Below are 9,796 nucleotides of genomic sequence, written 5' to 3' on the forward strand. Positions count from 1 at the left end.
ATGGAAGCAACCGAAGTATCCATCCATAGATGAATGGATAAAGAAGATGTGATACACACACATACACATATACAATGGCATATCACCCAGCAATAAAAAAGAATGAAATCTTGCCATTTGCAATGACATGGATGGAACTGGAGGGTTTTATGCTAGGTGAAATAAGTCAGATAGAGAAAGACAAATACCATATGATTTTACTTATATGTGGAATCTAAACAAACAAACAAACAAACAAACAAAAAACAGAAACAGAATCATAAAACAGGATAAATTGGTCATTGCCAGAGGGGAAGGAATTAGAAGGATGGCTGAAATATATAAAAGAAATTAAGAGGTACAAACCCACAGTTATAAAATAAATAAGGCAAGAGGATGAAAAACAAGGCATAGGGAATATAACCAAAGATATTGTAATAATGTATGGTGACTCCACTTACCATGGTGAGCACAGGGCACTGGATAGAATTGTCAAATCACTGTGAATCTTGTACAACTGAACCCATATAACACTGTATTTCAACTGTATGTCAATAAAAATAAAATAAATCCCTAACTTGTTCAAGCCACTCTTTGTGTGTTGGTGTCTAATACTCACACCCAAGCACAATCCCTGATACACAAGGTTTAGGACGTTACAGCCGCAAAACTCACTTGACATCAAGACTGACCTTAAACCCATTAAACTCACTGGGTTGTGTACCATGTAAAGCTTCTGAGGAGCGCAGTGTGACCTCACTCTAAGAGCAGAGGCCGCTTAGACCGATTAGACCTAAGGGGAGTTTAATGGATTGAGACCAGTCACACAAATTCCTCTAAGTGCCCATCTTACAGCCAAAGGGATGTTGCTATAGGGTTTCATAAGAAACTTAAATGAGTCCGGGGGGGGGGGTGCTATTTCTTGTAGACAGCCAACAGTTATAAAACAATACAGATCTTGCCATGGCAAGAAGAAACGTCCATGAGTTTATTCCATTCATTCAACAGTAGCCCCAGAGCACTTACTCTGTGCCAAGCATTGTGCTAACCATCAGGGATACAGGAATGAACAAAACACAAAGCTCCCCAGCCTCGCACAGTTCACATTCTAGTGAGGGAGACAAACAATAAGCAAATACATACGTGAGACTAATTGCATGTAAAAAGTCAAAACGTTGATGGAGGAAAAAGTGGAAACAAGAGAACAGGGAATGGGGTAAATTGCAATATAAATAATGATCATTCAGTATGATCAGGGAAGGTCATCCTAGAAGATGATATTTGGTAAAAAACCTGAAGTGGGTAAGGAGGGGACAAATGAAAAGGTAGTATGTTTCACTCAGCTTATGCCCAAGCAAGAGGAAAGATTTGGGAGGGATATAACTTGTGCTCGTGGCTGGCTTTGGCCGAGGCTGTTGTTTGCTGCAAAACAGTCTTTGAGTCTTAGCAAGGGGGAACGTGACACATGGAAGGTCCCACTGCTAACTGCCGTGAGGTGAGAATTTAAAGAACTGCTCTGTGGAGAGGGTATTATTCTGTGCACATCCTGGATACCACTCGAAAGAATATTCCATTTCATGCTCCCAAATAATCCTACCTGTCTGAGGTAGGTTCTGTTATGAGACTTGTTTTACAGAAGAAGAGAGGTAGACTTGTCTTTCTGCCCAAGGCACAAAGGGAGACTTCACCTCACAGGCCCACCCCTCCATCTCCAGCAATCGCCCACCATGGTGACAGGCAGGAAAAGCAGGGCTGAAGACATCATGGAAGGAAAGGAAAGGGAAAGGAGCTCCAGAAGACTTGCCTCTCCCTCCTACCTTGGAAGGCCTGGGCTAACCCTGTCCCCCGTCTCCTGACTGTGGCATTGACAGGGCGTTTGAGGGTCCCTGAGGGTAGTGGCAGCAGAGCTGCAAGGGACAATTGGCCAGGTCTCAGTATTAAGGGCTTCCCAGTTGCAGAGGCTAGGGGCTCTGCCCTCAGCTCTGCCATATTCCACCCTTTCATCTCACTCTGCCATCCCTACTACTACACTGGAACTTCCTCCCTTGGCCAGTTGTACCTCACTGAGGGGAGACGGCTTTCGTGGCAGCACTTTTACAGGACCCTGACCCAAAAGGAGGGGTCTGGAAGGTACAGCAGGCATTAGCTCTCCTAGGGAGCAGTTATGGGAGATCTCTGTCTCTCTATCTTCCTGCCTTCTCCTTCCTGCGGCCAATGTACCTATATTCTTTCTGACCTCAGAGGAAAGTCTCCTTGTGCCTCTCCAGGGTCACCCCTTTGTCCCAGCACTGGTTTTCCAATCTCCTCCACCATTAGCCATTTGGGATCTGGGCTGGGGTTAGAGACTGGTTTGCCGAAAGGATATGAAGAAGCAAGCCAGGCAGCAAGACCCACTGGGCTTCCAACCGAGTTTAAGCACAGACTAACCTAAACGTGGGCTGCATTGTCCTTGTCTCCAGTCCTGGAGCTCTCTTTTTTTCCACCAGGATAGACTCTGTTCTCTGATTTTTTTTTTTTTAAGATTTTATTTATTTATTTGACAGAGAGAGATCACAGTAGGAGAGAGGAAGGGAAGAGATCACAGAGAGAGAGGAAGGGAAGCAGGCCCCCTGCTGAGCAGAGAGCCTGATGTGGGACTCGATCCCAGGACCCTGAGATCATGACCTGAGCCGAAGGCAGCAGCTTAACCCACTGAGCCACCCAGGCGCCCCTCTGTTCTCTGATTTGCCCAGCCTGATACCTCCTAAGTTCAGTCTGGTTTCTTTCAGCCTGTCCTTGCCTATGTGGGTGCCTTAAACAAAATATATGTTTGCTTTCCTACAGGGATTTTTAGAGTCTTTGTATAGATCGAGGCTATTCTAAATCTCTAAGAGAAGAACACTGTTTATGGAATCTCTCTAGCCCATCTGACCACAGGTTTCCGGGAGCACCTCACAGGGTCAGCACCCACCTGGCACACCACAAGAGTCTCTGCACAAAGTAAGCCAGACACTAGGATGCCTTCCCAGTGACTCCAGTGCCCTGCCCAGGCAAACAACAGAACTTCTCCGTGGGGCTAAACGGCCAGTGCCCTGCCCTTGACAGTCAGTCAAGGTGGGCCTGGGAGAGGGAGTGTTCTTCTGGCCACCCTTTCCTGTGAATGCACCAAGAAGAAAGGGGCAAGAGTGGAAGCGAGCCTTGTCCTTGCCTTGGATGCCAGGCTTGGAGAAGGTGAGGTGGCATCAAAAGGGAGTAGCACAAGCCTCCTAGAAGCGTGGCTCAGGCCCTGGACCTCTAAATCCCCTCCATCTGAAAAAGCCTCAAGTTTTCTTTGCAAGGTCTTGGTGGCAGCCCCGTGGTACCAGTGCAGCAGAGTACCATCCAAAGGACCACCGTCACAGAAGCACTCCGACCCCAGTCTTAGCCTTGGCAACTGTTTGGGAACCGAGCTCACAGCAGGGAAAGCAAGCCCAGAAGTTAGTCGTAGAACCGGTTGAACAGTCCTGCGTTTGCCAGCTTCCTGCCCCAAGTGCCCACACCAGTCCTGACAAGGTCTGGAATGAGCCACCTCAGTGAGAAAAATCAAGAGGAGCCTGAATCCAACCAAATGGGGAGGAGAGAGGTGCACCTTCACCTTGGCTCTGTTCCAAACCTGCCTACTGGGCAGGAAGGAGAGGAAAGGAAGAAGCCTGATCCCTTAGCAAAAGAAGTCAGGAAAGGAGAGAGCAGGAGAGGGACATCAACGAAATTCTGGAAAATAGAATGCAGACGGATGAGGGTTTAGCTTTCTCCCCACAGCTGAGGGTTTGGGGAGAGAAAGAAGCAAGCTCCCCAGAGCCTCAGACAATCTTAGCAAATGGGGCCACCAGACACCTCCAAGACAAGTGGCAAGGGTGAGGCTGAAACCAGGCAGGCTGGTTGAAAGCTTTATGAAGAGGAGGTCCCCTCTCTTGCCACATGAGAAGATCAGCACCTTGGGGCGCCTGGGTGGCTCAGTGGGTTAAAGCCTCTGCCTTCGGCTCAGGTCATGATCCCAGGGTCCTGGGATTGAGCCTCGCATTGGGCTCTCTGCTCAGCAGGGAGCCTGCTTCTACCTCTCTGTCTGCCTACCTCTGTGCCCACTTGTGATCTCTGTCTGTCAAATAAATAAATAAAATCTTAAAAAAAAAAAAAAAAGAGAGAGAAGATCAGCACCTTATTCTGTACACTCTCCTCCCTCCACCTCTGCTGCCAACCTGGAGAAACTGCAGGTGATATGCTGGGGAGGCGGGGAGGGGGTCTGGCATAGCTCACTCCTTCAGCCCGCTTCTACTTCCCTTCCCTGTTCTGCTCTCAAAACACTGGCTTCCAGGCTTTCAGCTTCCAGGCAGAGATTAGGAGGGTCCATTCCTGGGAAGCTGACCAGCCCAAGAGAAATGACCTACACATTCTGCTATTTGGGCATCCCTATCATCAAAGCCAGCACCTTATCCCATCCTTTTTTTGTGAGACCGTCCAAGAAACCAGCTCTGTGTCTACACAGGGATTCCATCAGCTGTTAAACACCTCCTTCTTCTTTTTTTGTTTTTTTAAGATTTTATTTATTTATTTGACAGACAGAGATCACAAGTAGGTGGGGAGGCAGGCAGAGGGGGGTGGGGAAGCAGGCTCCCCGCTGAGCAGGGAGCCTGATGCGGGGCTCAATCCCAGGACCCTGAGATCATGACCTGAGCTGAAAGTAGAGACTTAACCCACTGAGCCACCCAGGCGCCCCAATGCCTTCTTCTTAAACAGGACCAGACAGCCAACTATCAAAGTCGTTTGAGGGAAGCCTTAACTACAAGACACAGAGACCAAAACAAACAAACAGAAAAAATGAACTCCAAGGAAACGGAGATAATGTGAAGATTGGAATAAGAAAACAATTTTCATTATAATTACTACTCCCGGAGAGATATGAGAAGATAATTAATTCATGAAACAAGATGATATTATAAAAGGGAACACTGGATTAAAAACAGCTCTTAAAAATTAAAAGTGATAACAAAAATATAGAATGGTTGAAATTTCCCAGAAAAATAAAAGATAACAGGGGGAAAAATTCACTTAAAATTTAGAGAATTGTTTTGGGAGTTCTAACATCCAAATAACTGGAGTTCCAAAAAAGAGAACAGTTACATTGGAGAACAGTAACAACAAAATTATGTGGGAAACTACTCAGCAAGTAGTGACACAAGGTGCCAGACTACAGGGCCCACAAAGGGCCCAGAACAAAGGGCAGAAACATATCAAGGCACAACACTGCGAAATTTCAGAACATCAGACATGCAGAGAAAATCCTGAAAGTTTCCAGAGCAAGAGAAAACAGTTTAAATCCAGGGATCAGCAATTAGAATCACATCATTACTCTCAACAGCAACAGTGGAAGCAAGAAGACAATGAAGCAGTCCTTTCCAATACAGAGGGAAATGATTTCTAACCTAGAGTTTTATACCCAGCCAAGTAACAATACTGTATGAGGGTAGCATGAAGGGTTTTTGTTTTGTTTTGTTTAAGATTTTTATTTTATTTATTTGACAGAGAGAGTCAGTGAGAGAGGGAACACAAGCAGGGGGAGTGGGAGAGGGAGAAGCAGGCTCCCTGGGACTCTGGGATCATGACCTGAACTGAAGGCAGATGCTTAATGACTGAGCTACCCAGGCACCCTGAATGAGGAGGTTTTAACACACAAAAGATTTTGTGCCTCCCACAGATCTGTTCTTAGGAAGCTACCAGAAGACAAAGACAAGGAATCTGGGAAACAAGTGAACAGAGAAGTGGGGGAAGGGCCTGTGATGGAGATAAAAGAAGGTCTCAAGGTGAATGCCGTTTGGTGAGACCAGACAGCAACCCCTCCCAGCTCCCCAGAAGGGAGGCCATCAGACCAAACTGGACCGGATAGAGCACCAGTAGGCCTACCACAGGCATGGAATGGAATTTTAGAATTCTGTCCATCCATTTGGGCACAGGTTAAAGCTAAATATACAGCACACCAAGAAAATGAAGAATGAGGCAGATATTTAATGCCAATAAAAACAAAAGGTGTTTAAGAAACATGGCACAGCATGTAATTCAGCTAGCAATACTATTTAAATAGTCACAATCATATAAACACTGAATAGTAATTTACCCCCCAAAAAATGGCATGCGGCCACATCAAGAGAATGGAGGAAGAGGGACACCTGGCTGGCTCAGGGAAGTGTGAGACTCTTGGTCCTGGGGTTGTGAGTTTGAGCCCCCTGTTGGGTGTAGAGATTACTTTAAAATTAAATCTTAAAAAACAAACAAACAAACACCACTTTTTTTTAAAAAAGAATAGAGGAAGAGAAGTGTGCATATGTGTAAGTGTGTGTGTGTGTGTGTGTGTGGTTAGTAGGAAATAATAGTTAATACCTATAACAGAAATACCATGAAATAAAGAAGTCTATCTCTTTAAATTTAGGTTTAAATGACAGAACACCTAAGACTTGAAAATGTTTGTCTTGGGAATGGAACTTGATGAAGAAAGAGTGGAACAGGGCACTATTTCTTTCTTTCTTTTTTTTTTTTTTTTTAAGATTTTATTTATTTGACAGAGATCACAAGTAGGCAGAGAGGCAGGCAGAGAGAGAGGAAGGGAAGCGGGCTCCCTGCTGAGCAGAGAGCCTGATGCGGGGCTCTATTCCAGGACCCTCGGATAGTGACCTGAGCTGAAGGCAAAGGCTCTACCCCACTGAGCCACCCAGGTGCCCCAGGGCACTACTTCTTATGGTATAGTGCTCTTTGACATTTAAACTTTTTTAAATTGAGGTATAATTGCAATACTAAACTACACCTATTTAAAGTACACTATTTGATGTTTGGCATATATATAGCACAAAGTGTCCCTTTGTAATCCCTCCTTCCTGGGGATACTCCTGGAGAAGAACAAATGGGTGGCTGGAGCTCAGAAGCTCAACATTTCCTGCTCCTATTTTAGTGAACCAGGGAGTCTGTGCTTCTAGTGCAAGTTGCCCATATGCCAGCCTGGGAAAGATACCTCACAGACCATCTTGGCCTTCAGCTCAAAAGCATCTCCTTCAGGAAGCTTACCATGACACCTTCCCTGTGTACCTAGTACCTTCTTTCCAGATGGAACTCTCCACTTTCTAGTGTACTACCGTCCTTCTCCCCTGTACCCTGTGACCTGTGCACCTGCAAGGAGAGAAATCTCCTTCCATTCATAAGGCCTGGTTCAGAGCAGGTGCTCCGGAAATTGTAGAACGAATACATAAGATACAAAAAAGAAATGCATGGAAAGGAGAAGAGGTGAGTAAATGCAAGATATTTTCCCATTGCCAATGATTTAAGGCTGTTTGTGTGAAAACAGATGATATCTCTCTCTTTAAGGCCCATGCAAAAGCCCAGGAGAGGCTGACATCAGAGGAAAGCTCAGAAACACAGCTGGGCTATTCGTCCATTCTTGGAGGGGCCCGGGAGACCCCTGTCCCCTGCATGAAACCCTGTTCCAAACAACACCCACTCTCGATCCTTCTCAGGTACCCAACTCAACCTTGGGAACCCTTGGAGGAGCTGACTGAAGCAGCTGGAGAGGAGGTTCGCTAGGGGGCACCCTTTCATCACACTGGCCCTGCCCCAAGGGCCACAGAAACCAGCCCTGGGCTGTTTTCTACAAGGACCCTGCAAGCCAGTGGGGTGGCGGGGGAGGGTGTCGGTTACATGCCCTGCATCATGTTATTGAACAGAGAGGGTTTTTCCAACCAAACTAGTACCCACTCAGTACAAGGTAGCTTTGCAGAAAAGGCAGGTATCTGGGGTCACATCAATGTTTCAGGTATGATCTCCCCATCTTTAATGCCTTGAGTGTGTCAGTTCTTAGATCCCCAACCCCAGCGTGACTCCTGCAGTTCATCTGTTTATTCACAGGATGAAGGACTGTGGAGGTTCTGGGCTGTTATAGCCCCCAGAGCAAGGGGAGGAAATGAGAGCAGTGTTCATAGCTCCCTCCCCAGTGTGGGACCATACCTCCTTCGGGAATCCTCCCAGCCTTGGGCCTGCAGGAACATCAGAAGTCAAGGGTCACAGAGGATGACTGGGGGCTCAAGTGACATGTGGAAAGTCAGGCCTCCCCCATTTTTTAGGACAGCACTCTCTAACCTCAACCATTGTGGGGCTTAATTTCACTGATTCTCTGAGTCTGGAGGAATTAATCGCCCAAACACACAGACTCTGAGAGGCCACCCAAGCCTGATGGAAATTCTGGACCTGACTCCTGGAATGGAAGGGAAAGGAGAAGTAGGAGAGGTAGTAGATGGTAGGAGAGGATTGGGGGGAAAAACCTGGATGGGGGAAGGCATAGAGAAGGGGGAATGCAGAAGAACAAAGAGAAGAAGGCTCTAGCTTGGCTCTTGGAACTGGAGCACTGGAACTCCCACCCCAATGTCTAGGTTCTTCCTGTGAATTTGCTACCTGCTCCAGATTCTGGTGGGCTTCCTGTTTATAATCTGCCAAAGGAGGTGTCTAGAGGAGGCTGAAAGAGAGAATTCACAACTACCAGAGTCTTCCTTTGATGTTGCCACCTGGGCCCTGGAGCCCCTCCTCCACCGATCAACCATTTGGGAAATAAGGGGACCATTCTCTTCCCAGCTCCATGGTAGTTAGAGCTCAGCTCAAAACCTTACTTCCTGTTCTGTTTGATATAGCAGGATGCAATGCCAGGCTGTATCACAGACACAGACCCAAGCCTGAGCCCAGGTCTAGGCTAAGGAGGATCCCTTGCTAAACCCTGTACACACCTATGATGCAACCACACCCCTAGGAGCTGAACTCTCCAGAGCAAAGGCATAAAGACCGGCTTACTCTGAGAACTGGGTCACCTCTGCATCTTTCATGGGCAAGATTCCAGGCCTAGCCAGCCACACTGTCAGCTGGGAAGAATTGTTACCTGCAGAGAGAGAGGTACAAGAGAGAAGGGGACAAGACAGGTGGAGAGGGCCAAGACTGGGAGGAAGAAAGCACTGGCTCACTAGGTGAGCCCCTCTTCCCCTCCTGTGAGTGAAGATGTACATACTAGCCGGCTTGCTAACCCAGTGCCTAGCTGCGCACACCTGCCTCTGGCACTTCCAAGCTGGGGTGACCCTTTCACCCAATCACTTGCACAGCCAGTGTGGCAACCAGCTCAGGCAGGCTTCACCAAGGCCCCTGGCTCTGCCCTGCCTGGGAGGCCCTGCCCTCCAACCTGCTGACAGAGAAGAGGAGAAAGGAAGGAGAAGAAGGAGGAGAAGGAGAGAAAGAGGAAGGCGAAGACAAGGAAAAAGAAGAGGAAACGTGTGTAAATTTCCTACCCAGGTTTTGGGACTCCTCCCCACTCCTGTTGCTCTGGGACACAGAGATGAGTACCCACGGAGGCGCGTTTAGGTCTCCAGCAGGCTTACCCTCTCCAAGATGTACTTCCTTGACCCTAACCGCCTTGAGTAGCCTCTTTCTGCAACCATCTCAAAAGTGTTTGTCAAGCGTTTTGTCAGGTGCTCCCCCAAATGTCCCTGAAAGATGGGACTTTACCTTATGAACTTTCCCCTGATTTTGCAACCCCAGTGCAGCATGTCTCCGCCTACTCTCATACCTCCACCAACTATCTCCAAGAAGAATGTTGTCCACAGGGTAAGGCCATCTGGCGACCTCTTCTTCTCTCTTCCTTTTCATTTCTAAAATTTCTACCAAGTGTATCCAGTTGGGACAGTGGCATTATGGCCTTAGCTTCTCTTTGTGAGGTGGTCCTTGGAAGGCCAAATATCCCTTAGCCTGGCATAAGTGACTTAGTTTCTCCTTTGTCTCGGAGCCA

The sequence above is a fragment of the Mustela nivalis genome, assembly GCF_964662115.1.
Source record: "Mustela nivalis genome assembly, chromosome: 1".
NCBI lineage: Eukaryota > Metazoa > Chordata > Mammalia > Carnivora > Mustelidae > Mustela > Mustela nivalis.